Here is a 13030-nt window from a genome sequence, read left to right as displayed (position 1 = left end):
GTCGTGGCGCAAAATCACATGTGGTGGCAGTTGCATGTGGTGGCGCAAATTTGCATGCTGTGGCAGTCGCATGTGGTGGCGCAAAGCCGCATGTGGTGGCAGTCGCATGCTGTGGCGCAAAGCTGCATGTCGTGGCGGAAGTCGCATGTGGTGGTGCAAAGTCTGTTTTAGCGTGTCTCTCACCTTGGCATCCTCCTCAGTTTACCCTCTCAGCTCTTCAGGTATCAGCTGATGTTGTCCCTTTGTAAACAAAACATGACAGTCAATCACAGAGAGACGGCATGTTTGTGTAAGAAAACGTTCAGGTCAGGGATTGGTCAGACAGCCAAGAGGAAGTGACATCACAAGAATTCAGCCTAATTAGCGAAACCTATCTAACTCTCATCATCCATCCCTGATGATATCAAGTCGGTGTCTTTGGGGTGAAATCAGTAAAAGTAGTAGTATTGATTGATGTAGTCGCATGTCGTGGCAGTCGCATGTGGTGGCGCAAATTTGCATGCTGTGGCAGTCGCATGTGGTGGCGCAAAGCCGCATGTGGTGGCAGTCGCATGCTGTGGCGCAAAGCTGCATGTCGTGGCGGAAGTCTCATGTCGTGGCAGTCGCATGTGCTGGCAGTCGCATGTGGTGGCAGTCGCATGCTGTGGCGCAAAGCCGCATGTCGTGGCGGAAGTCGCATGTCGTGGCAGTCGCATGTGGTGGTGCAAAGTCTGTTTTAGCGTGTCTCTCACCTTGGCATCCTCCTCAGTTTACCCTCTCAGCTCTTCAGGAATCAGCTGATGTTGTCCCTTTGTAAACAAAACATGACAGTCAATCACAGAGAGACGGCATGTTTGTGTAAGAAAAAGTTCAGGTCAGGGATTGGTCAGACAGCCAAGAGGAAGTGACATCACAAGAATTCAGCCTAATTAGCGAAACCTATCTAACTCTCATCATCCATCCCTGATGATATCAAGTCGGTGTCTTTGGGGTGAAATCAGTAAAAGTAGTAGTATTGATTGATGTAGTCGCATGTCGTGGCAGTCGCATGTGGTGGCGCAAATTTGCATGCTGTGGCAGTCGCATGTGGTGGCGCAAAGCTGCATGTCGTGGCGGAAGTCTCATGCCGTGGCAGTCGCATGTGGTGGCAGTCGCATGTGGTGGCAGTCGCATGCTGTGGCGCAAAGCCGCATGTCGTGGCGGAAGTCGCATGTCGTGGCAGTCGCATGTGGTGGTGCAAAGTCTGTTTTAGCGTGTCTCTCACCTTGGCATCCTCCTCAGTTTACCCTCTCAGCTCTTCAGGTATCAGCTGATGTTGTCCCTTTGTAAACAAAACATGACAGTCAATCACAGAGAGACGGCATGTTTGTGTAAGAAAAAGTTCAGGTCAGGGATTGGTCAGACAGCCAAGAGGAAGTGACATCACAAGAATTCAGCCTAATTAGCGAAACCTATCTAACTCTCATCATCCATCCCTGATGATATCAAGTCGGTGTCTTTGGGGTGAAATCAGTAAAAGTAGTAGTATTGATTGATGTAGTCGCGTGTGGTGGCAGTCGCATGCTGTGGCGCAAATTCGCATGTCGCGGCATGTGGTGGCAGTCGCATGTGGTGGCAGTCGCATGTCGTGGCAGTCGCATGTGGTGGTGCAAAGTCTGTTTTAGCGTGTCTCTCACCTTGGCATCCTCCTTAGTTTACCCTCTCAGCTCTTCAGGTATCAGCTGATGTTGTCCCTTTGTAAACAAAACATGACAGTCAATCACAGAGAGACGGCATGTTTGTGTAAGAAAAAGTTCAGGTCAGGGATTGGTCAGACAGCCAAGAGGAAGTGACATCACAAGAATTCAGCCTAATTAGCGAAACCTATCTGACTCTCATCATCCATCCCTGCTGATATCAAGTCGATGTCTTTGGGGTGAAATCAGTAAAAGTAGTAGTATTGATTGATGTAGTCGCATGCCGTGGCAGTCGCATGCTGTGGCGCAAAGCCGCATGTTGTGGCGCAAAATCACATGTGGTGGCAGTCGCATGTGGTGGCGCAAATTTGCATGCTGTGGCAGCCGCATGCTGTGGCGCAAATTCGCATGCCGTGGCAGTCGCATGCTGTGGCGCAAAGCCGCATGTCGTGGCGGAAGTCGCATGTCGTGGCAGTCGCATGTGGTGGTGCAAAGCCGCATGTCGTGGCGCAAAATCACATGTGGTGGCAGTTGCATGTGGTGGCGCAAATTTGCATGCTGTGGCAGTCGCATGTGGTGGCGCAAAGCCGCATGTGGTGGCAGTCGCATGCTGTGGCGCAAAGCTGCATGTCGTGGCGGAAGTCGCATGTGGTGGTGCAAAGTCTGTTTTAGCGTGTCTCTCACCTTGGCATCCTCCTTAGTTTACCCTCTCAGCTCTTCAGGTATCAGCTGATGTTGTCCCTTTGTAAACAAAACATGACAGTCAATCACAGAGAGACGGCATGTTTGTGTAAGAAAACGTTCAGGTCAGGGATTGGTCAGACAGCCAAGAGGAAGTGACATCACAAGAATTCAGCCTAATTAGCGAAACCTATCTAACTCTCATCATCCATCCCTGATGATATCAAGTCGGTGTCTTTGGGGTGAAATCAGTAAAAGTAGTAGTATTGATTGATGTAGTCGCATGTCGTGGCAGTCGCATGTGGTGGCGCAAATTTGCATGCTGTGGCAGTCGCATGTGGTGGCGCAAAGCCGCATGTGGTGGCAGTCGCATGCTGTGGCGCAAAGCTGCATGTCGTGGCGGAAGTCTCATGTCGTGGCAGTCGCATGTGGTGGCAGTCGCATGTGGTGGCAGTCGCATGCTGTGGCGCAAAGCCGCATGTCGTGGCGGAAGTCGCATGTCGTGGCAGTCGCATGTGGTGGTGCAAAGTCTGTTTTAGCGTGTCTCTCACCTTGGCATCCTCCTCAGTTTACCCTCTCAGCTCTTCAGGTATCAGCTGATGTTGTCCCTTTGTAAACAAAACATGACAGTCAATCACAGAGAGACGGCATGTTTGTGTAAGAAAAAGTTCAGGTCAGGGATTGGTCAGACAGCCAAGAGGAAGTGACATCACAAGAATTCAGCCTAATTAGCGAAACCTATCTAACTCTCATCATCCATCCCTGATGATATCAAGTCGGTGTCTTTGGGGTGAAATCAGTAAAAGTAGTAGTATTGATTGATGTAGTCGCGTGTGGTGGCAGTCGCATGCTGTGGCGCAAAGCCGCATGTCGTGGCGCAAAATCACATGTGGTGGCAGTTGCATGTGGTGGCGCAAATTTGCATGCTGTGGCAGTCGCATGTGGTGGCGCAAAGCCGCATGTGGTGGCAGTCGCATGCTGTGGCGCAAAGCTGCATGTCGTGGCGGAAGTCGCATGTGGTGGTGCAAAGTCTGTTTTAGCGTGTCTCTCACCTTGGCATCCTCCTCAGTTTACCCTCTCAGCTCTTCAGGTATCAGCTGATGTTGTCCCTTTGTAAACAAAACATGACAGTCAATCACAGAGAGACGGCATGTTTGTGTAAGAAAAAGTTCAGGTCAGGGATTGGTCAGACAGCCAAGAGGAAGTGACATCACAAGAATTCAGCCTAATTAGCGAAACCTATCTAACTCTCATCATCCATCCCTGATGATATCAAGTCGGTGTCTTTGGGGTGAAATCAGTAAAAGTAGTAGTATTGATTGATGTAGTCGCATGTCGTGGCAGTCGCATGTGGTGGCGCAAATTTGCATGCTGTGGCAGTCGCATGTGGTGGCGCAAAGCCGCATGTGGTGGCAGTCGCATGCTGTGGCGCAAAGCTGCATGTCGTGGCGGAAGTCTCATGTCGTGGCAGTCGCATGTGGTGGCAGTCGCATGTGGTGGCAGTCGCATGCTGTGGCGCAAAGCCGCATGTCGTGGCGGAAGTCGCATGTCGTGGCAGTCGCATGTGGTGGTGCAAAGTCTGTTTTAGCGTGTCTCTCACCTTGGCATCCTCCTCAGTTTACCCTCTCAGCTCTTCAGGTATCAGCTGATGTTGTCCCTTTGTAAACAAAACATGACAGTCAATCACAGAGAGACGGCATGTTTGTGTAAGAAAAAGTTCAGGTCAGGGATTGGTCAGACAGCCAAGAGGAAGTGACATCACAAGAATTCAGCCTAATTAGCGAAACCTATCTAACTCTCATCATCCATCCCTGATGATATCAAGTCGGTGTCTTTGGGGTGAAATCAGTAAAAGTAGTAGTATTGATTGATGTAGTCGCGTGTGGTGGCAGTCGCATGCTGTGGCGCAAAGCCGCATGTCGTGGCGCAAAATCACATGTGGTGGCAGTTGCATGTGGTGGCGCAAATTTGCATGCTGTGGCAGTCGCATGTGGTGGCGCAAAGCCGCATGTGGTGGCAGTCGCATGCTGTGGCGCAAAGCTGCATGTCGTGGCGGAAGTCGCATGTGGTGGTGCAAAGTCTGTTTTAGCGTGTCTCTCACCTTGGCATCCTCCTCAGTTTACCCTCTCAGCTCTTCAGGTATCAGCTGATGTTGTCCCTTTGTAAACAAAACATGACAGTCAATCACAGAGAGACGGCATGTTTGTGTAAGAAAAAGTTCAGGTCAGGGATTGGTCAGACAGCCAAGAGGAAGTGACATCACAAGAATTCAGCCTAATTAGCGAAACCTATCTAACTCTCATCATCCATCCCTGATGATATCAAGTCGGTGTCTTTGGGGTGAAATCAGTAAAAGTAGTAGTATTGATTGATGTAGTCGCGTGTGGTGGCAGTCGCATGCTGTGGCGCAAAGCCGCATGTCGTGGCGCAAAATCACATGTGGTGGCAGTTGCATGTGGTGGCGCAAATTTGCATGCTGTGGCAGTCGCATGTGGTGGCGCAAAGCCGCATGTGGTGGCAGTCGCATGCTGTGGCGCAAAGCTGCATGTCGTGGCGGAAGTCGCATGTGGTGGTGCAAAGTCTGTTTTAGCGTGTCTCTCACCTTGGCATCCTCCTCAGTTTACCCTCTCAGCTCTTCAGGTATCAGCTGATGTTGTCCCTTTGTAAACAAAACATGACAGTCAATCACAGAGAGACGGCATGTTTGTGTAAGAAAAAGTTCAGGTCAGGGATTGGTCAGACAGCCAAGAGGAAGTGACATCACAAGAATTCAGCCTAATTAGCGAAACCTATCTAACTCTCATCATCCATCCCTGATGATATCAAGTCGGTGTCTTTGGGGTGAAATCAGTAAAAGTAGTAGTATTGATTGATGTAGTCGCGTGTGGTGGCAGTCGCATGCTGTGGCGCAAAGCCGCATGTCGTGGCGCAAAATCACATGTGGTGGCAGTTGCATGTGGTGGCGCAAATTTGCATGCTGTGGCAGTCGCATGTGGTGGCGCAAAGCCGCATGTGGTGGCAGTCGCATGCTGTGGCGCAAAGCTGCATGTCGTGGCGGAAGTCGCATGTGGTGGTGCAAAGTCTGTTTTAGCGTGTCTCTCACCTTGGCATCCTCCTCAGTTTACCCTCTCAGCTCTTCAGGTATCAGCTGATGTTGTCCCTTTGTAAACAAAACATGACAGTCAATCACAGAGAGACGGCATGTTTGTGTAAGAAAAAGTTCAGGTCAGGGATTGGTCAGACAGCCAAGAGGAAGTGACATCACAAGAATTCAGCCTAATTAGCGAAACCTATCTAACTCTCATCATCCATCCCTGATGATATCAAGTCGGTGTCTTTGGGGTGAAATCAGTAAAAGTAGTAGTATTGATTGATGTAGTCGCGTGTGGTGGCAGTCGCATGCTGTGGCGCAAAGCCGCATGTCGTGGCGCAAAATCACATGTGGTGGCAGTTGCATGTGGTGGCGCAAATTTGCATGCTGTGGCAGTCGCATGTGGTGGCGCAAAGCCGCATGTGGTGGCAGTCGCATGCTGTGGCGCAAAGCTGCATGTCGTGGCGGAAGTCGCATGTGGTGGTGCAAAGTCTGTTTTAGCGTGTCTCTCACCTTGGCATCCTCCTCAGTTTACCCTCTCAGCTCTTCAGGTATCAGCTGATGTTGTCCCTTTGTAAACAAAACATGACAGTCAATCACAGAGAGACGGCATGTTTGTGTAAGAAAAAGTTCAGGTCAGGGATTGGTCAGACAGCCAAGAGGAAGTGACATCACAAGAATTCAGCCTAATTAGCGAAACCTATCTAACTCTCATCATCCATCCCTGATGATATCAAGTCGGTGTCTTTGGGGTGAAATCAGTAAAAGTAGTAGTATTGATTGATGTAGTCGCATGTCGTGGCAGTCGCATGTGGTGGCGCAAATTTGCATGCTGTGGCAGTCGCATGTGGTGGCGCAAAGCCGCATGTGGTGGCAGTCGCATGCTGTGGCGCAAAGCTGCATGTCGTGGCGGAAGTCTCATGTCGTGGCAGTCGCATGTGGTGGCAGTCGCATGTGGTGGCAGTCGCATGCTGTGGCGCAAAGCCGCATGTCGTGGCGGAAGTCGCATGTCGTGGCAGTCGCATGTGGTGGTGCAAAGTCTGTTTTAGCGTGTCTCTCACCTTGGCATCCTCCTCAGTTTACCCTCTCAGCTCTTCAGGTATCAGCTGATGTTGTCCCTTTGTAAACAAAACATGACAGTCAATCACAGAGAGACGGCATGTTTGTGTAAGAAAAAGTTCAGGTCAGGGATTGGTCAGACAGCCAAGAGGAAGTGACATCACAAGAATTCAGCCTAATTAGCGAAACCTATCTAACTCTCATCATCCATCCCTGATGATATCAAGTCGGTGTCTTTGGGGTGAAATCAGTAAAAGTAGTAGTATTGATTGATGTAGTCGCGTGTGGTGGCAGTCGCATGCTGTGGCGCAAAGCCGCATGTCGTGGCGCAAAATCACATGTGGTGGCAGTTGCATGTGGTGGCGCAAATTTGCATGCTGTGGCAGTCGCATGTGGTGGCGCAAAGCCGCATGTGGTGGCAGTCGCATGCTGTGGCGCAAAGCTGCATGTCGTGGCGGAAGTCGCATGTGGTGGTGCAAAGTCTGTTTTAGCGTGTCTCTCACCTTGGCATCCTCCTCAGTTTACCCTCTCAGCTCTTCAGGTATCAGCTGATGTTGTCCCTTTGTAAACAAAACATGACAGTCAATCACAGAGAGACGGCATGTTTGTGTAAGAAAAAGTTCAGGTCAGGGATTGGTCAGACAGCCAAGAGGAAGTGACATCACAAGAATTCAGCCTAATTAGCGAAACCTATCTAACTCTCATCATCCATCCCTGATGATATCAAGTCGGTGTCTTTGGGGTGAAATCAGTAAAAGTAGTAGTATTGATTGATGTAGTCGCATGTCGTGGCAGTCGCATGTGGTGGCGCAAATTTGCATGCTGTGGCAGTCGCATGTGGTGGCGCAAAGCCGCATGTGGTGGCAGTCGCATGCTGTGGCGCAAAGCTGCATGTCGTGGCGGAAGTCTCATGTCGTGGCAGTCGCATGTGGTGGCAGTCGCATGTGGTGGCAGTCGCATGCTGTGGCGCAAAGCCGCATGTCGTGGCGGAAGTCGCATGTCGTGGCAGTCGCATGTGGTGGTGCAAAGTCTGTTTTAGCGTGTCTCTCACCTTGGCATCCTCCTCAGTTTACCCTCTCAGCTCTTCAGGTATCAGCTGATGTTGTCCCTTTGTAAACAAAACATGACAGTCAATCACAGAGAGACGGCATGTTTGTGTAAGAAAAAGTTCAGGTCAGGGATTGGTCAGACAGCCAAGAGGAAGTGACATCACAAGAATTCAGCCTAATTAGCGAAACCTATCTAACTCTCATCATACATCCCTGATGATATCAAGTCGGTGTCTTTGGGGTGAAATCAGTAAAAGTAGTAGTATTGATTGATGTAGTCGCATGCCGTGGCAGTCGCATGCTGTGGCGCAAAGCCGCATGTCGTGGCGCAAAATCACATGTGGTGGCAGTTGCATGTGGTGGCGCAAATTTGCATGCTGTGGCAGTCGCATGTGGTGGCGCAAAGCCGCATGTGGTGGCAGTCGCATGCTGTGGCGCAAAGCTGCATGTCGTGGCGGAAGTCGCATGTGGTGGTGCAAAGTCTGTTTTAGCGTGTCTCTCACCTTGGCATCCTCCTTAGTTTACCCTCTCAGCTCTTCAGGTATCAGCTGATGTTGTCCCTTTGTAAACAAAACATGACAGTCAATCACAGAGAGACGGCATGTTTGTGTAAGAAAACGTTCAGGTCAGGGATTGGTCAGACAGCCAAGAGGAAGTGACATCACAAGAATTCAGCCTAATTAGCGAAACCTATCTAACTCTCATCATCCATCCCTGATGATATCAAGTCGGTGTCTTTGGGGTGAAATCAGTAAAAGTAGTAGTATTGATTGATGTAGTCGCATGTCGTGGCAGTCGCATGTGGTGGCGCAAATTTGCATGCTGTGGCAGTCGCATGTGGTGGCGCAAAGCCGCATGTGGTGGCAGTCGCATGCTGTGGCGCAAAGCTGCATGTCGTGGCGGAAGTCTCATGTCGTGGCAGTCGCATGTGCTGGCAGTCGCATGTGGTGGCAGTCGCATGCTGTGGCGCAAAGCCGCATGTCGTGGCGGAAGTCGCATGTCGTGGCAGTCGCATGTGGTGGTGCAAAGTCTGTTTTAGCGTGTCTCTCACCTTGGCATCCTCCTCAGTTTACCCTCTCAGCTCTTCAGGAATCAGCTGATGTTGTCCCTTTGTAAACAAAACATGACAGTCAATCACAGAGAGACGGCATGTTTGTGTAAGAAAAAGTTCAGGTCAGGGATTGGTCAGACAGCCAAGAGGAAGTGACATCACAAGAATTCAGCCTAATTAGCGAAACCTATCTAACTCTCATCATCCATCCCTGATGATATCAAGTCGGTGTCTTTGGGGTGAAATCAGTAAAAGTAGTAGTATTGATTGATGTAGTCGCATGTCGTGGCAGTCGCATGTGGTGGCGCAAATTTGCATGCTGTGGCAGTCGCATGTGGTGGCGCAAAGCTGCATGTCGTGGCGGAAGTCTCATGCCGTGGCAGTCGCATGTGGTGGCAGTCGCATGTGGTGGCAGTCGCATGCTGTGGCGCAAAGCCGCATGTCGTGGCGGAAGTCGCATGTCGTGGCAGTCGCATGTGGTGGTGCAAAGTCTGTTTTAGCGTGTCTCTCACCTTGGCATCCTCCTCAGTTTACCCTCTCAGCTCTTCAGGTATCAGCTGATGTTGTCCCTTTGTAAACAAAACATGACAGTCAATCACAGAGAGACGGCATGTTTGTGTAAGAAAAAGTTCAGGTCAGGGATTGGTCAGACAGCCAAGAGGAAGTGACATCACAAGAATTCAGCCTAATTAGCGAAACCTATCTAACTCTCATCATCCATCCCTGATGATATCAAGTCGGTGTCTTTGGGGTGAAATCAGTAAAAGTAGTAGTATTGATTGATGTAGTCGCGTGTGGTGGCAGTCGCATGCTGTGGCGCAAATTCGCATGTCGCGGCATGTGGTGGCAGTCGCATGTGGTGGCAGTCGCATGTCGTGGCAGTCGCATGTGGTGGTGCAAAGTCTGTTTTAGCGTGTCTCTCACCTTGGCATCCTCCTTAGTTTACCCTCTCAGCTCTTCAGGTATCAGCTGATGTTGTCCCTTTGTAAACAAAACATGACAGTCAATCACAGAGAGACGGCATGTTTGTGTAAGAAAAAGTTCAGGTCAGGGATTGGTCAGACAGCCAAGAGGAAGTGACATCACAAGAATTCAGCCTAATTAGCGAAACCTATCTGACTCTCATCATCCATCCCTGCTGATATCAAGTCGATGTCTTTGGGGTGAAATCAGTAAAAGTAGTAGTATTGATTGATGTAGTCGCATGCCGTGGCAGTCGCATGCTGTGGCGCAAAGCCGCATGTTGTGGCGCAAAATCACATGTGGTGGCAGTCGCATGTGGTGGCGCAAATTTGCATGCTGTGGCAGCCGCATGCTGTGGCGCAAATTCGCATGCCGTGGCAGTCGCATGCTGTGGCGCAAAGCCGCATGTCGTGGCGGAAGTCGCATGTCGTGGCAGTCGCATGTGGTGGTGCAAAGCCGCATGTCGTGGCGCAAAATCACATGTGGTGGCAGTTGCATGTGGTGGCGCAAATTTGCATGCTGTGGCAGTCGCATGTGGTGGCGCAAAGCCGCATGTGGTGGCAGTCGCATGCTGTGGCGCAAAGCTGCATGTCGTGGCGGAAGTCGCATGTGGTGGTGCAAAGTCTGTTTTAGCGTGTCTCTCACCTTGGCATCCTCCTTAGTTTACCCTCTCAGCTCTTCAGGTATCAGCTGATGTTGTCCCTTTGTAAACAAAACATGACAGTCAATCACAGAGAGACGGCATGTTTGTGTAAGAAAACGTTCAGGTCAGGGATTGGTCAGACAGCCAAGAGGAAGTGACATCACAAGAATTCAGCCTAATTAGCGAAACCTATCTAACTCTCATCATCCATCCCTGATGATATCAAGTCGGTGTCTTTGGGGTGAAATCAGTAAAAGTAGTAGTATTGATTGATGTAGTCGCATGTCGTGGCAGTCGCATGTGGTGGCGCAAATTTGCATGCTGTGGCAGTCGCATGTGGTGGCGCAAAGCCGCATGTGGTGGCAGTCGCATGCTGTGGCGCAAAGCTGCATGTCGTGGCGGAAGTCTCATGTCGTGGCAGTCGCATGTGGTGGCAGTCGCATGTGGTGGCAGTCGCATGCTGTGGCGCAAAGCCGCATGTCGTGGCGGAAGTCGCATGTCGTGGCAGTCGCATGTGGTGGTGCAAAGTCTGTTTTAGCGTGTCTCTCACCTTGGCATCCTCCTCAGTTTACCCTCTCAGCTCTTCAGGTATCAGCTGATGTTGTCCCTTTGTAAACAAAACATGACAGTCAATCACAGAGAGACGGCATGTTTGTGTAAGAAAAAGTTCAGGTCAGGGATTGGTCAGACAGCCAAGAGGAAGTGACATCACAAGAATTCAGCCTAATTAGCGAAACCTATCTAACTCTCATCATCCATCCCTGATGATATCAAGTCGGTGTCTTTGGGGTGAAATCAGTAAAAGTAGTAGTATTGATTGATGTAGTCGCGTGTGGTGGCAGTCGCATGCTGTGGCGCAAAGCCGCATGTCGTGGCGCAAAATCACATGTGGTGGCAGTTGCATGTGGTGGCGCAAATTTGCATGCTGTGGCAGTCGCATGTGGTGGCGCAAAGCCGCATGTGGTGGCAGTCGCATGCTGTGGCGCAAAGCTGCATGTCGTGGCGGAAGTCGCATGTGGTGGTGCAAAGTCTGTTTTAGCGTGTCTCTCACCTTGGCATCCTCCTCAGTTTACCCTCTCAGCTCTTCAGGTATCAGCTGATGTTGTCCCTTTGTAAACAAAACATGACAGTCAATCACAGAGAGACGGCATGTTTGTGTAAGAAAAAGTTCAGGTCAGGGATTGGTCAGACAGCCAAGAGGAAGTGACATCACAAGAATTCAGCCTAATTAGCGAAACCTATCTAACTCTCATCATCCATCCCTGATGATATCAAGTCGGTGTCTTTGGGGTGAAATCAGTAAAAGTAGTAGTATTGATTGATGTAGTCGCGTGTGGTGGCAGTCGCATGCTGTGGCGCAAAGCCGCATGTCGTGGCGCAAAATCACATGTGGTGGCAGTTGCATGTGGTGGCGCAAATTTGCATGCTGTGGCAGTCGCATGTGGTGGCGCAAAGCCGCATGTGGTGGCAGTCGCATGCTGTGGCGCAAAGCTGCATGTCGTGGCGGAAGTCGCATGTGGTGGTGCAAAGTCTGTTTTAGCGTGTCTCTCACCTTGGCATCCTCCTCAGTTTACCCTCTCAGCTCTTCAGGTATCAGCTGATGTTGTCCCTTTGTAAACAAAACATGACAGTCAATCACAGAGAGACGGCATGTTTGTGTAAGAAAAAGTTCAGGTCAGGGATTGGTCAGACAGCCAAGAGGAAGTGACATCACAAGAATTCAGCCTAATTAGCGAAACCTATCTAACTCTCATCATCCATCCCTGATGATATCAAGTCGGTGTCTTTGGGGTGAAATCAGTAAAAGTAGTAGTATTGATTGATGTAGTCGCGTGTGGTGGCAGTCGCATGCTGTGGCGCAAAGCCGCATGTCGTGGCGCAAAATCACATGTGGTGGCAGTTGCATGTGGTGGCGCAAATTTGCATGCTGTGGCAGTCGCATGTGGTGGCGCAAAGCCGCATGTGGTGGCAGTCGCATGCTGTGGCGCAAAGCTGCATGTCGTGGCGGAAGTCGCATGTGGTGGTGCAAAGTCTGTTTTAGCGTGTCTCTCACCTTGGCATCCTCCTCAGTTTACCCTCTCAGCTCTTCAGGTATCAGCTGATGTTGTCCCTTTGTAAACAAAACATGACAGTCAATCACAGAGAGACGGCATGTTTGTGTAAGAAAAAGTTCAGGTCAGGGATTGGTCAGACAGCCAAGAGGAAGTGACATCACAAGAATTCAGCCTAATTAGCGAAACCTATCTAACTCTCATCATCCATCCCTGATGATATCAAGTCGGTGTCTTTGGGGTGAAATCAGTAAAAGTAGTAGTATTGATTGATGTAGTCGCATGTCGTGGCAGTCGCATGTGGTGGCGCAAATTTGCATGCTGTGGCAGTCGCATGTGGTGGCGCAAAGCCGCATGTGGTGGCAGTCGCATGCTGTGGCGCAAAGCTGCATGTCGTGGCGGAAGTCTCATGTCGTGGCAGTCGCATGTGGTGGCAGTCGCATGTGGTGGCAGTCGCATGCTGTGGCGCAAAGCCGCATGTCGTGGCGGAAGTCGCATGTCGTGGCAGTCGCATGTGGTGGTGCAAAGTCTGTTTTAGCGTGTCTCTCACCTTGGCATCCTCCTCAGTTTACCCTCTCAGCTCTTCAGGTATCAGCTGATGTTGTCCCTTTGTAAACAAAACATGACAGTCAATCACAGAGAGACGGCATGTTTGTGTAAGAAAAAGTTCAGGTCAGGGATTGGTCAGACAGCCAAGAGGAAGTGACATCACAAGAATTCAGCCTAATTAGCGAAACCTATCTAACTCTCATCATCCATCCCTGATGATATCAAGTCGGTGTCTTTG

The 13030-nt window shown here is 50.2% G+C and overlaps 25 non-coding genes across 25 annotated transcripts; all 25 read right to left on the bottom strand.

Moving 5' to 3' along the window:
- Positions 1 to 313: 313 nt before the first annotated feature.
- LOC134104558 (small nucleolar RNA SNORD53/SNORD92) lies at positions 314 to 392 on the bottom strand. Its single transcript, XR_009941961.1, has one exon. It is a non-coding gene; the product is annotated as a small nucleolar RNA SNORD53/SNORD92 (small nucleolar RNA).
- A 469-nt stretch (positions 393 to 861) lies between these two features.
- LOC134104556 (small nucleolar RNA SNORD53/SNORD92) lies at positions 862 to 940 on the bottom strand. The gene has a single exon (XR_009941960.1). It is a non-coding gene; the product is annotated as a small nucleolar RNA SNORD53/SNORD92 (small nucleolar RNA).
- A 433-nt stretch (positions 941 to 1373) lies between these two features.
- On the bottom strand, positions 1374 to 1452 carry LOC134104555 (small nucleolar RNA SNORD53/SNORD92). The gene has a single exon (XR_009941959.1). It is a non-coding gene; the product is annotated as a small nucleolar RNA SNORD53/SNORD92 (small nucleolar RNA).
- A 333-nt stretch (positions 1453 to 1785) lies between these two features.
- On the bottom strand, positions 1786 to 1864 carry LOC134104522 (small nucleolar RNA SNORD53/SNORD92). Its single transcript, XR_009941929.1, has one exon. It is a non-coding gene; the product is annotated as a small nucleolar RNA SNORD53/SNORD92 (small nucleolar RNA).
- A 605-nt stretch (positions 1865 to 2469) lies between these two features.
- LOC134104554 (small nucleolar RNA SNORD53/SNORD92) lies at positions 2470 to 2548 on the bottom strand. Its single transcript, XR_009941958.1, has one exon. It is a non-coding gene; the product is annotated as a small nucleolar RNA SNORD53/SNORD92 (small nucleolar RNA).
- A 469-nt stretch (positions 2549 to 3017) lies between these two features.
- On the bottom strand, positions 3018 to 3096 carry LOC134104553 (small nucleolar RNA SNORD53/SNORD92). The gene has a single exon (XR_009941957.1). It is a non-coding gene; the product is annotated as a small nucleolar RNA SNORD53/SNORD92 (small nucleolar RNA).
- Positions 3097 to 3518: 422 nt separating this feature from the next.
- LOC134104552 (small nucleolar RNA SNORD53/SNORD92) lies at positions 3519 to 3597 on the bottom strand. The gene has a single exon (XR_009941956.1). It is a non-coding gene; the product is annotated as a small nucleolar RNA SNORD53/SNORD92 (small nucleolar RNA).
- A 469-nt stretch (positions 3598 to 4066) lies between these two features.
- Positions 4067 to 4145, bottom strand: LOC134104551 (small nucleolar RNA SNORD53/SNORD92). Its single transcript, XR_009941955.1, has one exon. It is a non-coding gene; the product is annotated as a small nucleolar RNA SNORD53/SNORD92 (small nucleolar RNA).
- Positions 4146 to 4567: 422 nt separating this feature from the next.
- On the bottom strand, positions 4568 to 4646 carry LOC134104550 (small nucleolar RNA SNORD53/SNORD92). Its single transcript, XR_009941954.1, has one exon. It is a non-coding gene; the product is annotated as a small nucleolar RNA SNORD53/SNORD92 (small nucleolar RNA).
- A 422-nt stretch (positions 4647 to 5068) lies between these two features.
- Positions 5069 to 5147, bottom strand: LOC134104548 (small nucleolar RNA SNORD53/SNORD92). Its single transcript, XR_009941952.1, has one exon. It is a non-coding gene; the product is annotated as a small nucleolar RNA SNORD53/SNORD92 (small nucleolar RNA).
- Positions 5148 to 5569: 422 nt separating this feature from the next.
- On the bottom strand, positions 5570 to 5648 carry LOC134104547 (small nucleolar RNA SNORD53/SNORD92). The gene has a single exon (XR_009941951.1). It is a non-coding gene; the product is annotated as a small nucleolar RNA SNORD53/SNORD92 (small nucleolar RNA).
- A 422-nt stretch (positions 5649 to 6070) lies between these two features.
- On the bottom strand, positions 6071 to 6149 carry LOC134104545 (small nucleolar RNA SNORD53/SNORD92). The gene has a single exon (XR_009941950.1). It is a non-coding gene; the product is annotated as a small nucleolar RNA SNORD53/SNORD92 (small nucleolar RNA).
- Positions 6150 to 6618: 469 nt separating this feature from the next.
- Positions 6619 to 6697, bottom strand: LOC134104544 (small nucleolar RNA SNORD53/SNORD92). The gene has a single exon (XR_009941949.1). It is a non-coding gene; the product is annotated as a small nucleolar RNA SNORD53/SNORD92 (small nucleolar RNA).
- Positions 6698 to 7119: 422 nt separating this feature from the next.
- Positions 7120 to 7198, bottom strand: LOC134104543 (small nucleolar RNA SNORD53/SNORD92). Its single transcript, XR_009941948.1, has one exon. It is a non-coding gene; the product is annotated as a small nucleolar RNA SNORD53/SNORD92 (small nucleolar RNA).
- Positions 7199 to 7667: 469 nt separating this feature from the next.
- Positions 7668 to 7746, bottom strand: LOC134104574 (small nucleolar RNA SNORD53/SNORD92). The gene has a single exon (XR_009941976.1). It is a non-coding gene; the product is annotated as a small nucleolar RNA SNORD53/SNORD92 (small nucleolar RNA).
- A 422-nt stretch (positions 7747 to 8168) lies between these two features.
- LOC134104542 (small nucleolar RNA SNORD53/SNORD92) lies at positions 8169 to 8247 on the bottom strand. The gene has a single exon (XR_009941947.1). It is a non-coding gene; the product is annotated as a small nucleolar RNA SNORD53/SNORD92 (small nucleolar RNA).
- A 469-nt stretch (positions 8248 to 8716) lies between these two features.
- Positions 8717 to 8795, bottom strand: LOC134104541 (small nucleolar RNA SNORD53/SNORD92). Its single transcript, XR_009941946.1, has one exon. It is a non-coding gene; the product is annotated as a small nucleolar RNA SNORD53/SNORD92 (small nucleolar RNA).
- Positions 8796 to 9228: 433 nt separating this feature from the next.
- On the bottom strand, positions 9229 to 9307 carry LOC134104540 (small nucleolar RNA SNORD53/SNORD92). Its single transcript, XR_009941945.1, has one exon. It is a non-coding gene; the product is annotated as a small nucleolar RNA SNORD53/SNORD92 (small nucleolar RNA).
- Positions 9308 to 9640: 333 nt separating this feature from the next.
- On the bottom strand, positions 9641 to 9719 carry LOC134104521 (small nucleolar RNA SNORD53/SNORD92). Its single transcript, XR_009941928.1, has one exon. It is a non-coding gene; the product is annotated as a small nucleolar RNA SNORD53/SNORD92 (small nucleolar RNA).
- A 605-nt stretch (positions 9720 to 10324) lies between these two features.
- Positions 10325 to 10403, bottom strand: LOC134104539 (small nucleolar RNA SNORD53/SNORD92). The gene has a single exon (XR_009941944.1). It is a non-coding gene; the product is annotated as a small nucleolar RNA SNORD53/SNORD92 (small nucleolar RNA).
- A 469-nt stretch (positions 10404 to 10872) lies between these two features.
- On the bottom strand, positions 10873 to 10951 carry LOC134104538 (small nucleolar RNA SNORD53/SNORD92). The gene has a single exon (XR_009941943.1). It is a non-coding gene; the product is annotated as a small nucleolar RNA SNORD53/SNORD92 (small nucleolar RNA).
- Positions 10952 to 11373: 422 nt separating this feature from the next.
- On the bottom strand, positions 11374 to 11452 carry LOC134104536 (small nucleolar RNA SNORD53/SNORD92). Its single transcript, XR_009941941.1, has one exon. It is a non-coding gene; the product is annotated as a small nucleolar RNA SNORD53/SNORD92 (small nucleolar RNA).
- A 422-nt stretch (positions 11453 to 11874) lies between these two features.
- On the bottom strand, positions 11875 to 11953 carry LOC134104534 (small nucleolar RNA SNORD53/SNORD92). The gene has a single exon (XR_009941940.1). It is a non-coding gene; the product is annotated as a small nucleolar RNA SNORD53/SNORD92 (small nucleolar RNA).
- Positions 11954 to 12375: 422 nt separating this feature from the next.
- LOC134104533 (small nucleolar RNA SNORD53/SNORD92) lies at positions 12376 to 12454 on the bottom strand. Its single transcript, XR_009941939.1, has one exon. It is a non-coding gene; the product is annotated as a small nucleolar RNA SNORD53/SNORD92 (small nucleolar RNA).
- Positions 12455 to 12923: 469 nt separating this feature from the next.
- Positions 12924 to 13002, bottom strand: LOC134104532 (small nucleolar RNA SNORD53/SNORD92). Its single transcript, XR_009941938.1, has one exon. It is a non-coding gene; the product is annotated as a small nucleolar RNA SNORD53/SNORD92 (small nucleolar RNA).
- Between the last annotated feature and the right edge of the window lie 28 nt (positions 13003 to 13030).

This window comes from Pungitius pungitius, chromosome 14, assembly GCF_949316345.1.
Source record: "Pungitius pungitius chromosome 14, fPunPun2.1, whole genome shotgun sequence".
NCBI classification, from domain to species: domain Eukaryota; kingdom Metazoa; phylum Chordata; class Actinopteri; order Perciformes; family Gasterosteidae; genus Pungitius; species Pungitius pungitius.
The sequence above is the reverse complement of the archived record's forward strand: the minus strand, read 5'-3'. Positions and strand labels throughout refer to the sequence as shown.